The sequence below is a fragment of the Plecotus auritus genome (assembly GCF_963455305.1).
Source record: "Plecotus auritus genome assembly, chromosome: 7".
Taxonomy (NCBI): domain Eukaryota; kingdom Metazoa; phylum Chordata; class Mammalia; order Chiroptera; family Vespertilionidae; genus Plecotus; species Plecotus auritus.
The window spans coordinates 17,198,370-17,211,673 of NC_137774.1; the positions used below are offsets into that span (position 1 = coordinate 17,198,370).

At 44.2% G+C, this 13,304-nt stretch overlaps 1 protein-coding gene across 1 annotated transcript in view; it reads left to right on the forward strand.

Annotated features, from left to right (window-relative positions):
- LOC308254942 (uncharacterized protein) overlaps positions 1-13,304 on the forward strand; it is a gene marked incomplete at its 3' end in the record, with an annotated part of 48,961 nt that overhangs the window by 13,907 nt on the left and 21,750 nt on the right. The window contains exon 2 of the mRNA XM_080681553.1: positions 12,453-12,672. The remainder of the gene's footprint in view (positions 1-12,452; positions 12,673-13,304) is intronic.

Below are 13,304 nucleotides of genomic sequence, written 5' to 3' on the forward strand. Positions count from 1 at the left end.
GAGTGTTTTTCGAGGGGAGGGCTCTTGTTTTGTTTATGTTAATATTCCCCCGAACCTAGTCATAATCTACCTAGTACTTGATAAATATTCATTAAGTGATATGGACAAAGATAAGAAATTAAAAACCCATTCTTGATTCCTGCCTCCTACCACTGCTGGAGACGGGCCACTGTCTTCCTTCCTGCATAGATAACATCAGCATCTGGCTGTTTCCGAAACCATTATCCCCATTCCGCCCCCACATCTTGGCCGTCAAATTAAAAGGCTTGTCATTGCAATGACTCACAGTCCACCCACTGCTGTATATTTAATGTTCAGGGTGTTGTGGTTCCATAGCCTCATAGAAGTGAGTTAGGCTCTTCAGCTAAAGGAACCTGAGTTCTGGATCACAGTCCAGAACCCCGTGGAAATGACGGCTTTTCTCCTTTCTTAGGTGATGAAGGTTAGGACATTCCCTCCCACACATGCCTGGAGACGATGATGCTGAAGGAGTCATATCTCCCTGGGTCTCCCTCCGGAGAAGGGGAACCCCCACTTCTACGTGTCTGGCAGTCTGTCCTCCTCCTCTGGTGCCCTGTACTGTGTTGGTCTGCTCAGGTTCCTCAAAGAGCCACCCTACACCAAGACCCCACTGTGTGAGTCTTGGACAGCCACGGTTCCGACCAGGTTAGGTACTGGGACTGCTCCGTCCTAGGGTTTTAGGGCCACACTGATGTGACATGCGGACGATATGGCGAGGGGTAGGTTTGGTCTCTAGCCTGCTCTGCTGTTACAGTGGCCAGTCCTGGCCTAAGCAGCGAACTAAGGAAGCGTGAGGTGAAGGAGAAGGAAATACAGCCCTCGATGGGTCCGGAAATGCCCAGATGCAGGTCATGTGCAGTAGACCTACCTGTTCTGCAAAACACGTCAGGTGCTGTATCTCTGAGACCTCACCAACAGACCCTGGAAGCCCCAGGGGCCCGTTCTTCCATTGTGATTCCCAAGTAGAAAGCATTATCCAGGGCAGGAGTGTGTGCGATAGGAATGGAGAAGAGGAAATCCAGGTGCAACCAACGTCTCCAAGAGTCTATTCCAGAAAAGAAGGAAAAAAGAAGCTCTTAGGCACACAATTATGTCTTCTGATGCAATTGCTTCTGAAGTGTTGAAAACTCCCCTTTAGTCTCTGGACATGAATTACTTTCATGCTGAAAGGGGCAAAGCGCAGCCTCGGGACTGGGTAGGTTATCCATCCTCAACTTCCCCCTCTCCACCTCTCAGCACACTTCTAGCTGGGCCTCTAATCTTTTTTTATTTAAAAATATTTTTATTGATTTCAGAGAGGAAGGGAGAGGGAGAGAGAGAGAGAAACATCAATGATGAGAGAGAATCATTGATCAGCTGTCTCCTGCACTCCCTTTACTGGGGATCGAGCCTGCAACCCGGGTACATGCCCTTGACTGCAACTGAACCCTGGACCTTCCAATCGGATGCTCAATCCACTGAGCCAAACCGGCGATGGCCTCTTTATGTGTTTTTTAAGTGCTTTATTGCACTGACCTTGAATAGAGTATCGAGTAGAAGTGGTAATTGTAAGGAAACTTGTCTCATTCCTGATCTGGGGGGGTGGGGGGGAGAGGGACTTTCAATCATTCACCATTAAGTGGCTGCTTCCTGTAAAGTTCTTTATTGATAACCTGTGTCAGATTAGTTTCCCAGTTTGTAAGGGGCTCTCATGAATGAGGCATTGAATTTTATCAAATTCACTCTGCGCCAGTTCAGAGGACCATATGGTTTTACTCTTGATTCCGTTACCACGGTGAATTCTGCGCTGCGATGACCAAATGTTGCCACAGAGCTGCAGCCCTGGATGCAAATGCATAAGACGTGTTAGTCTGCATCACTGACCTGGATCTGCTAATATGTTCTTTAAACTTTTTACATCTGTTTGCAAGTGAGATGGCCTAGAATTTTCCTCTCTTGTGATGTCTTCATCAAGTTTTAGTATCGTGGCTTCATAAAATGAAAGCTGATGAATCATCTCAGCCTTTTTTTTTTTTTTTTTAAATCTGAAAGTGTTTCCTCTTATATTTTTCCAGAAAGAGACTGCATAGAATTGGTTTTCATTCTTCTTTAGACAGTTGGTACTCATCGCCAGCAAAATCATCTAGAATTAAGGATTTCTCTCTACAGAGTTTTAAAAGTACAAATTAAATTTTCTTAATAGTCACAGGGCTATTCAAATGATCTATTTTAGATTTCGTGGTAGCTTGAGCCTCTTGAGGAATTGGTCCATTTCACGTAAGTTGTCCAGTTTATACGTGTGAAGTTGTTTGTGATCTTCTCTTACCATCCTTTTGATGTCTGCCGTCCGCAGTGATACCCCCTGTTTAATTTCTGGTATTGCTAATTGGTAGTTTAAATTTAAGTCACTCTTTTTCCCCCCTATCTGTAAGTCTTGATAGGATGTGTTCATTTTCTCAATCTTTCCAAAGAACCCACCCGTTTGTTGTTTATTTTTACTTATTTTTGGATTTTTAAAAATCCGTCTCTTTAGGGAAGGTGGGCTGGTGACAAGTTCTCTCACGTCTCCTTCCCTGGAATGCTTTTCCTTTAATTCCCGGATGGTATTGCCCCTGGATGTAGAACGGTGCGTGGGTTTCTTTCGCTCATGAAAACGATCACGCCTTTTCCTTTGGCCTCTGTGGCCTCCAGAGAGACATGACAGTGATGGTGTCACATCTTTCTTCCCGCCTTCAAGATTTCCCCTCTGTCTTTACTTTTCTGGGGTTTGATTGTTCTGTGTCTTGGCATAGATTTTGTGGGTGTGGATTCCTCCGGGGGAAGGGCTGCATTTGGCCAACGGGACCTGCTTAGATGATCGATGCTACAGAAAACTTCAGGCCCTTTTCCGATTTTACAAGAGAACCTGGAAATATGGAGTTTTTAAAATTTGAAACCACCTGATTTTTAAGTCTTGCAGTAAATTCTTTCCTCCCCCCCCCCCCCATTAAAGTACTGGATAAAAAAAATGAAAACAGAAAGAAAAATGATCTTCCAGGCCCCAAGGACTATGGGACATATTTGTTAGCCCTTACAGGTGGTTCTCGGGGTAGTTGTTTCATTTGATGCTCTTGGCCTTGGCTTTAACTTTGTCTGACACTGTGATGAGGGGTCGTGCTTCCTTTTAATCACATTTGCCCATTCCTTAGGTTCAACCGCCACAAGTTACTTTGTTGTATTTCTTTCTTTTTTTTCAAATTGTAGTGCCTTATAAGAACAGAGTTTTATTGTTTTAAATATATTTTTATTGATTTCAGAGAAGAAGGGAGAGGGAAGGAGAGATAGAAACATCAATGATGAGAGAGAATCATTGCTAGGCAGCCTCCTGCACACCCCACACTGGGGATCAAGCCCGCAACCTGGGCATGTGCCCTGACCGGGAATCCGACCGTGATCTCCTGGTTCGTAGGTTGATGTGCAACCACTGAGCCACACCAGCTGGGCTATTTCTTCTTCTTCTTTTTTTAATCCTCACCTGAGGATATGTTGAGAGAGAGAGAGAGAGAGAGAGAGAGAGAGAGAGAGAGAGAGATGTGTCAGAGACACATTGATCAGCTGCCTCCCCTACGTGCTCCAACATACAGGCCCCAACTGGCTATTGAAACCACAGCCTAGGTATGTTCCCTGACCGGGAATTGAACCCGTAGCCTTGTGGTGTGTGGGACGATGCTCCAACCCACTGAACCACACTGGCCAAGGCTAGTCACTTTGTTTTAACTATGTCTCTAGATTCAGTTTATCACTGGGCTTTCGCTTGGTAATTATTTTTAAAATTAGGATATCTAGCTCACTTACAGTCATTGACATGCTAGATACGATTAATCTTCATTTGCTTCCTCTGTGATGAATGTCTGGGCTTTTACACGTGGCTTCTGAAGACAAGGAACCGGCTACAGAAGAGACACAGCAGAGATTTAAAACAGGTGTGTGGTCAGGACGGCCACATTGGCTGAGTTAGTATGCTCAGTACTCGTTCCCACACATACGTAACGTTCGGTATTCTGAATCGTTAAAAGACCATTCTCATTTATTTATAGTTACATCATAGATTCCTTTGAACTAAAACCATTAAAAACAATGATTCTTTCCTTACTCCCCCCCTCCCTCAATGTGTCTAAAAGAGCACAAAGCCAGTTAGTTCAGGGGGGAGGGTTTGGATGCTTCCCATGCGCCAGCTGGCACCCCACATTCCTCAGCGGTGGGCTGCTCAGCAGCTGGCCCTCGTTGAAATGAGAGCCCGAGCCTGTGACTTCGGGCACCTCGTCAGCCCCGGCTGCTGGAAACACCTGCTCTGCTCTTGCAGTCCTGCCACGCAGGCCGCCAACACGCAGAGAGGAGTCGTGAGGAGATTACTTCCTTCTCTCATGCCTCCTGCTTCTTGATCCTAAATGGGGAAGGTTACCAGGGAGAGCTGTGTCATCCGTCCTTGTCCTCTATTTCATGGACCCCGAATTCACTTCCTCCCTCCCCCTGCTTTCTGAGTCCCGCATTCAGACGGACAGGGGCCAGGGGCGGGAGTGAAGGGGGAGCCGCTGCCAGGAAAGACTGAGGAGGAATGGAAAAGCAGAGCATCTCTTTGGACGGCTGTGGATGGGATAATGGACTCCCCAGCTGAGCATCCAGGCACCTGGGGTGGAAAGAAACATCATCTCTCCTCCCACTGAGACGGAACGGCTCAGAAGGACCAGGTCACGCTGCTTCCAGCCAACCTGAGCTGGCAGGAGCCCGAGGCTGTGCTTTCTCCGCCTCGCAGGCCACAGGCCGGCTGGGTGGTGAGGCAGGGAGCCCAGTGACTTGACTCTCCATTCGGTCCCCTATTAGGTTCCATTAGAATCTTCACACCAACAGGAAGTCCGTGATTCCAGTTTCAGTTTTTCAAAAGCCCTCCCCTGAGCCCCACGATGTGTGATTTGATGAGCAGAATATGGGGTTTGAAGTCAGGCAGGCTTGGACTGAAGAGCTGTCTCGGCCTCTGAGTAGCTATGTGACCTTGAATAGTGCTCTTAAGAATGAAGTGAGCCCTGCGTGTGCTCAGTGGTTAGAGTGTCGGTCTGAGCACTGAAGGGTTGCAGGTTTGATCCTTGATCCCCGGCCCCTGTCAGAGTGTGTGTGGGAGGCTACCAATCAATGTGTCTCTCTCACATCGATGTTCCTCTCTCTCTCTCCCTCTCTCTCTCTCTTCCTCCCTCACTCCCTCCCTTCCACTCTCTAAAAATCAATGGGAAAAAATATCTCATTGGGTGAGGATTAACAACAACAAAAAAGACTGCAGTGAGATATTAGACAGGGTTCTGCAGGGAAACAGAAACAATAGGATGTACGTGCACGCGCGCGCACACACACACACACACACACAGAGAGAGAGAGAGAGAGAGAGAGAGAGAGAGAGAGAGAGAGAGAGAGAGACTCTGATTGATTTGAAGGAACTGGCTCGTGCACTGGGGACGCTTGACAACTGCACAATCGGATGGGGGAGGAGGGCAGGCTGGAGACTCAGGAAGGAGTTGCATTCAAGTGCAAAGGCAGGCAGCCAGCTGAAAGGAAGCAACCACTCCTCACCTATACACAGCCATGCGGGGGGCGGGGGGGGGGGGATGGGGCGATGTGCATCACAAGGCAAGAAGGGTGGAAACGACCAAGTTTCACACTCATAAGTAATGCTACATAAATTATGAAGGGTTATTATAAAAATAACTGAATCCACACACATTTATTTTTAAAGAAGTCATCCATTCGGTGCTGTATTATTAGTAACAAATTGCTGATGACACATTTCACAGCTAATTGGACTCACCAGAGTGTGTGAGCAGCGAGGCTGGGAACGACTGTGGTCATGCCTCCTTGGGCTGGGAAGGCTCCAGAGGCGCAGACTACGTCTTACTTATTGAAGGAGCCTAGCTCTGTGCTTCAGTCACGGGAGGAATGTATTACCTACACGTGGCCTTGACCTGGACTGCCCGGACCAGGCTTGATGGAAGGTTTGGTCAGAGGAGCTCGCAGAGGCGCAGAGAGGGCATGAGGAGAAATCGGGGCCGTTGGTAAACAGGCATTTACTGCACCCCCTGGGGGCATGAGGCCCTGTAAGTAGACACTCCAGATAATGGATAGTGAACAGGCCCATCCCCACCTTTCAAAGAGGGTGCATGGGAGACAAGACCGACCAATATGTAATCAGCATAAACACTAGGAGAAAAAGACAGTAATTCCAAGAGTATGTTGAGGGGAAGAATGAATGGGTAAGGTGGGAGAAACGAACCACAAGATCACTGGTGAGAGAACAGACTGCTTGTTGTGTCTCTGGTTGACCCCATCATTAGTACCCAGAGAAGAAAACCCCAGAAAGCAGTCTGGAGAGGGCCTCCAAGTGCATGTTCTCCACTGTGAGGGGATCAGCAGGGCCCTGCTCGGGACTCCCGGGAGCCCCATTTGGAGTGCGGGCTGTCGGTACCCACCCAGCCCACTAGGCAAGGGGACATGACCTCTCTGGGCACGGGATTGGTCTCTTCCTCTACAGCTCTTTCCAGAATACCTTTGTGGTTACCTACTCTTCTTGGGAGGAAAGACAGCTCTCCATGGGATATATCTTAGCCTTGGATGGCTGTTCACTTCTTTTTTTTTTTTTTAAATATATTTTATTGATTTTTTACAGAGAGGAAGGAAGAGGGATAGATAGTCAGAAACATCGATGAGAGAGAAACATCGATCAGCTGCCTCCTGCACACCTCCCACTGGGGATGTGCCCGCAACCAAGTTACATGCCCTTGACCGGAATCGAACCCGGGACCCCCCAGTCCGCAGGCTGACGCTCTATCCACTGAGCCAAACCGGCTTTGGCTGGCTGTTCACTTCTTGACCTCCTCGCTCCCGCCAATGTGGATGGAGAAATCATCGGGTGGAACATGGAGACTGTCGCTGCTTCAGCAAGTCACTGCGTGTCCCTCTCAGAGAGAGATGTGCAATGATAAAGGAAGCTCAGGAGAGACTGCTGGCTTCCCTCCAAGTGACATTAATTGGCGATTAGGTGAAAAAGGAACCTTTGTGCTAATAGGCTGTCCTTCCCATAACCATTTATATTCACTATTTTTACATAAATTTCAGGAGCTATCATTTCGTAGGAAAGATTCTTATTACCTCCTTCCTGCAATGCCATTTTAATGGACTGCGTAAATCTGCAGGCTTCTCCTCCTGTATTTGACTATCCTGAGACTTGTCAGATGATACAGCTTGGTAGTTTTGGAGTGGCCCCCCCAAAACTGGAAAATCTGTTCTTGACCTATCAAACCATTCCATTGAACAACTTTGCGAAGCTGCCTACCTGCCTGGGGAAAAAAATTAACAGGCTGGTAGAAAATGATGACCTGCATATTATCCCCTAAGGATCTAGAGTTGCTGTTTTTTAAAAAAATTTAATGAGTTAATTATCTTTTTGGCATTTACTTGTAGACTCCTATTTTCTATCATGTGCTAGATCTGTTTTTATGAACATCCATACCGTAGACTGAATGGTCATGTTCTCCCCCAAATTCATATGTTAAGTCCTAACACCCAATGTGATGGTATTTGGAGGTGGGGCCTTTGGGAGATGATTAGGCTGTGAGGGTGGAGCCCTCATGAAGGGGATTAGTGCCCTTATGAAAGAGGCCCCTGAGAGCTCCCTTGCCCCCATTGCCAGTCGAGGACACAGCAAAAAAAGATGGCAGTCTCTGATCTGAGAAACTGGTCGTCACCAGACACCGAATCTGCCAGCACCTTGATCTTGGATTTCCCAGCCTCCGAGAACTGTGAGAAATAGTGTATATAAGCCATCCAGTCTAGGGTATTGTGTTAGGGCAGTCCAAAGGACTAAGACATCCATCTTTCCTATCGTACATTGGTTACTTTTGGGTCAGAAGCAATGGAACAGAATGAAAGTATCTTCAGTGTTTAGGGAAGTACCTGGGCTCATATCCCGGACCTAACCAGTACGCCATGGTACATGGGTCTTATAATCTCTTTGGACTTCAGTTTCTCCCACTTCTAGGATGGAGGTAACTGTAGTTTCCCAGACAGAATTGTGGGAGAGGTCACATGGGAAAATGCCCATGAATCTCCTTTGTGAAGGAGGTATACTGATGTTAATTACAGTACTGCTCACGGAGATCACAGGGGACTGGCCACCAGATCCCAGAGGGTCATTAAAACCCAACTCGAGGCATCAGCAGAATCCCGCTGCTTACATCAAAACGTCACAGTGTGGCATTTAACTGTTTAGTGTTGAACCTCAGAAATGCACTTCAGTCAAACCGAGAAGGACTGAAAGATTTTTGCGTAATCTATATGCGTCAAAGTAGCTAAGCTTTCCTTAATTCTTCCTTAAGGAATAGGGCGAGTGTTAAGCCACCCCCGTGATCATTTTTCCTCCTGACATCATGTGGAATCAACACTTCTTACATGCAGAACTCCTCAAATCCACCTGATTCATAAAGAACAAGAACATTACCCCAGAGGAGATGACAGTAAACCTCTAACATCCTCCCCCTATGTATGCCCGAGGCAGGCTACATGATCTGCCTACTTCTTTTTTTTAAGTTTATTTCACTCTGGAACTCTGACTCCCTTCAGAGCCCTTCCAGAGAAGTCTGGGGTCCCCAGAGGGTGTCTCCTGCTGGCCTCTATGAAGAACTTGTTTCTGGGCTTCCTACAAATTGACCCACCTCAGTAACCCTTCTGGTCTCCAAGGTACCCTTAAGTCCCCGGGTAAGTATAGTATCTATCATTCACCAAGTTAGGACCTACCTACAGCAGGGTCCCCATGGGAGACAGCACAGCTCATAGAGTCAAGCTTTTGGACTCAGACCCAGAACCGAACCCAGGCACCGCCACGTACTAACTCTGTGACACTGAGTAAGTCGCTTGACCTTTCTGAGCCTCATATTCCATGTAAATAATAGTATCTATTCAGAACCCAAAAGATTTTTATATTATTTTTGAAATACTTATGCATAATTTACTAAGTGATTATCAACATATTTAATTCTAACAAGCCTTTCATGTAGGTACTATGATTATCCTCATTTTATAGATGAGGCCATCAAGCGTAGAGAGGTTAAGTACAGTAACTTGCTCAAGGTCACACAGCTAATCAGTGACAGAGGTAAGATTTGAATGCAGGCATCTGGCTACTGAATTCTTGTTCTTAACTACCATCCCAGCCCATTTTTCAGAGTCAAACAAGGAAGTATTTTTTTATACTTTTGTTATGATGGAAATTTTCAAACACAAAGGTAGTGAGAATCCCTTGTACCCAGCGCTCGGTTTCAACAAGTATCCACATCCCCCTGTTGTAAACAAAGAGGTTTTTTAATTTGTATTTTCCTTAAGTTGCAACAAAAAATATTTTTGTTGTTCTTTTTGATCTTGCTTAAGTCACTGGCTAAGTTTAGGCAATTTCCTTTGGTTTCCTTGCACAATCATAAAAACAAGACAGCGGGTTCTTATTTTTGTTCAGTGCTTTTACAATGACATTTGGGTTGTTACTTTGTACAGTTTAATCGGTACATTGACTTCATTATTCCACTGGATTTTCCAGGGAACGTTTTAGACAAGCAGTAAGACTGCTGTGATCCCCGTTTTGCAAAAGGGTCAAATGAAGCCCAGAGAGCTTAAGAAATTTAGCCATGTCACATTCCTAGTAAGTGGAGGAGTGTATCGAAAAACAAGTTGATGATTTTTAATGTTTTCAATTGACGTAATCTCTGGACATTAATATGGAGCAGAAAAATAGCAGTCTCTGGAATTTGATAGACGTCAGCACAAATCGCTATTCTTCTCATGTACGATCTTACACAGACAACTCTCTGAGTCTTCCACTCCTCATCATTAAAATGGACACGTAATACATCACAGGTTTATTGCAATGATTATATTTTTAATTATTAGAATATATTAAACTAGATGCCCTGTGCACGGATTCGTGCACTGGTAGGGGGCGTGGCCTGCAGGGATCAGCCCGCTGTGGGGGCAGCCACTCATCCTGGTCAGCTGAGCGGCTGTGGACCCACCCTCTGAGCCGCTGCTCCTGCTGTGGGAGCGCCACTCATATGGGTCAGCCGAGCGATGCTCCCATTGTGGGAGCACACTGACCACCAGGGGGCAGCTCCTGCATTGAGCGTCTGCCCCCTTGTGGTCAGTGCGCATGATAATGACTGGCCGACCGGTCATTCTGGTCATTCCGCCGTTCCGTCACTGGGCTTTTATATATATAGATATTAATTATAAATATATAATGTGTGTAATCTAATATGTATGCATATAATCAGCATGTATGCATGTGTAAGAGTGTGTGCATGTGTGTATCACCCATACCATGATAATACCACCACACATGCTCATTAAACATCACTTCCTTTTCTCCCTTCTAGATGAGATCAATTTGAAGAAAATCTTTCCAAACCTTTTCAGCATTAAGATATTGACCACAGTCCATGTATGCTTTTATTCTTCCCCAAATTTTTTACTTCTTTGGGGTTCAGTTGCCCCATTGCACTGAGGATGTCCCAGTAGTTTTATCAATGACATTCTTTACCTCTTTGGAAAATCTGACCCAGATCTCCATTATTTCATGTGAATTTTGTTTCCTCTTGAAAGCCACTTAGAGATTATATATGCTTTCATAAAAAGAATCATTTGTCTCTGATCACTAAATAAAAGAATGCACCACAAAATTTGCCCCCCCCCCACCCAGTAGGCCTTTTCTAAGTCAAATAAATACATTCATGGCTTTGCATTTTCCTTCCATGTTTATCAATAGAGTTTATTAAGATCATCATAGATGATTCATTTCTAGTTCAAGTCTGTTAGACTTTAACAGTGAAGGAACATTTTGTCTTTGGTGACTAGAAACGTCATCTCCTCTGTTTCTGTCCTCATGTTTGCACTTAAACTACTCTCCTAAATCAGTAAAATCATCAAGTGACTTAAAAAAGAAATTCAAGGAAAACAGTTCCTTTTACTTGCTCCATTCCATGATGAAACTTCCCTGCTTTGGAATGGATGGCACAATGCCCAGTGCAGGTTGGCACTCAATATATTGTTGAATGAATGACATCATCTGAGCATTAAGGAAGTCTATGAATTATTACTTTTTCAAGAAATCTGTTATGATTCTTTTCCATACATATGTGAGCTCATAGTTGTTTTCAAGTAGTAATCACTTGGAAACTTGTTTAATGAATAGGGCGTAATAATGTTTAATGGACATATTGATCATCTTATGCAAATAGATACTTTTAAGTAGAAGAAAAAATGTATTGTTTTAGTGTAAGTCTCTCTCTGTGTCCCTCACACACATTTTAGAACACACCTGGAGCTCAGGTGAGTTTACCTGGGAGAAAAATGAAGTCATCAGAGTTGAGACTCTTGGTAGGACGATTATAGAAATAGAATATATAATTCCCAAAAGTGTAGATGGAGGGAGTAAGTAGATCAAAGAAGACATAGTTCACTGAAAAAGTCAGGAATAAGGTGGGGGGAGGGCAAAGAAAACATATAATAATTAGAAAAAATAATATGCCAGACATTGGTACAAGTAGATCTTAGTCAGAATAAAGATACATAGTTTATACTAGAAAAATACTGATCAAAATAAAGATGTTCTAATCATGTAAGCGTCAAATAGAATAGACTTTAAGAGAAAAAATTATTATTTAGGAACAAGGAAGGTTATCATATACTACTAGTATATCAGAAAAGCATAAGAAACTAAAGACAACAAATATCAGCAATATAGCCTTCAAATATTGGGTTGAGCCATATAAAATCGTCAATATTTGACCGACCTCCAAAGGCAGTAATTTCATATAAAGTAAAAGTCAATAAAATTATGAAAAATTAAATTTTGTAAAGTGTTATTTTAACATGCATCTGTTACAAACTGGTTGATCAAATGACCAAATAATTAATAGTGATGTTTGATATTTGAGCAACATGATTAAGACACTTTGTAAAATCCACATATTTAGAATTTTATCTCAACTCTTAAACAATCTGCATTCTTTTCAAGTTTTCAGGAAACATTTCAAAAATTGAGCACATACTAGGTCATAAAGGATATCTCAATAGATATCAAAGAATTGACAAACCATATGGACTATATTCTTTGACCCTCAATACAATAAAATGAGAACTAAATACCCCCCCTCCCCCAAAATAGCCAAAAATACTTTTGTATATTTGGAAACTAAAAATGTTTCTAAATCATTCATAAGTCATGATGGAAATTAGAAATAATGCTAACCTGGTTTATCATGATGTGATTTTCCCCATATTATTCAGTTTGTGTAATTTAACATCTGTTCCTGCGGACTTCAGGATTTATTTGCCCATAAATTTTGTGTCTGGGTTTTATTTAGTATCCTCTCCATTTTCTTCCCCAGGGCTCATCTAAGAAGTGCCCCCTCTTTCTTCACCATTGAAAAGCCCACAGGCGCATTACCACCCGTGTTGAGTGCTTCTCATGTGGCCCCCAGGCCCTCACCATCCAAGGCTCTTCTGGAAACACCTGCACACTGTGGACTACTGAGGGAACCGCCCTGGGAATATGTGGGGAGACGACAGAATGGCCCCTCAAAATACCAGCTTCTTTCATTTCCCACGGTAGGTTTTACAATCCATAATATCACAGTTAACCCTGGTAGGTGGTTTTGTTGAACTAGGCATCTCGCTACTCATGGATGTGGATGAGTATGACCATGTCCCTTTAGAGTTCCAGGTAAATGGATCAAGCACTTGCTGAGAACAGAATCTACGTCCCAATCAAGAGCAACACACATTTGAGCAGGGGAATGTATTTTCCTTCACGGCTCACTTCCCAGTCCAAGTAAAACACTTTCTTACAATGCCACGGGCATTAGAACACAGGGGGCGGCGGGAGGGATATGCAGAGGTAAGCAAAGCTAAAATCCCTTCTTTAGGACTTCAGTTAGAAAGACCTAGGGATTCCATCTGCAACATTCTTCCAAGAATATCACAATGTCAATGTTCCAAAGAAGTCTAGAGCCCCAGAATCAGGGTCTAGGATACCAGAGAAAGGATGGAGAGGCAAGCCCATGAGTCCTGGGATTTTGTATAAGGGCAAAGGCTAAGAAGTAGGAAACAAAGTGAAATCCTATCAACACTGTTGAATCTGAACAGCATCCAAGAATGTCCCATTTCACGCATTGGAAGGTCTCCCAAGTAAGCAAAACCTTGAAGCCATATGACAATGTCAGGTAATCAGCTCATCTCTC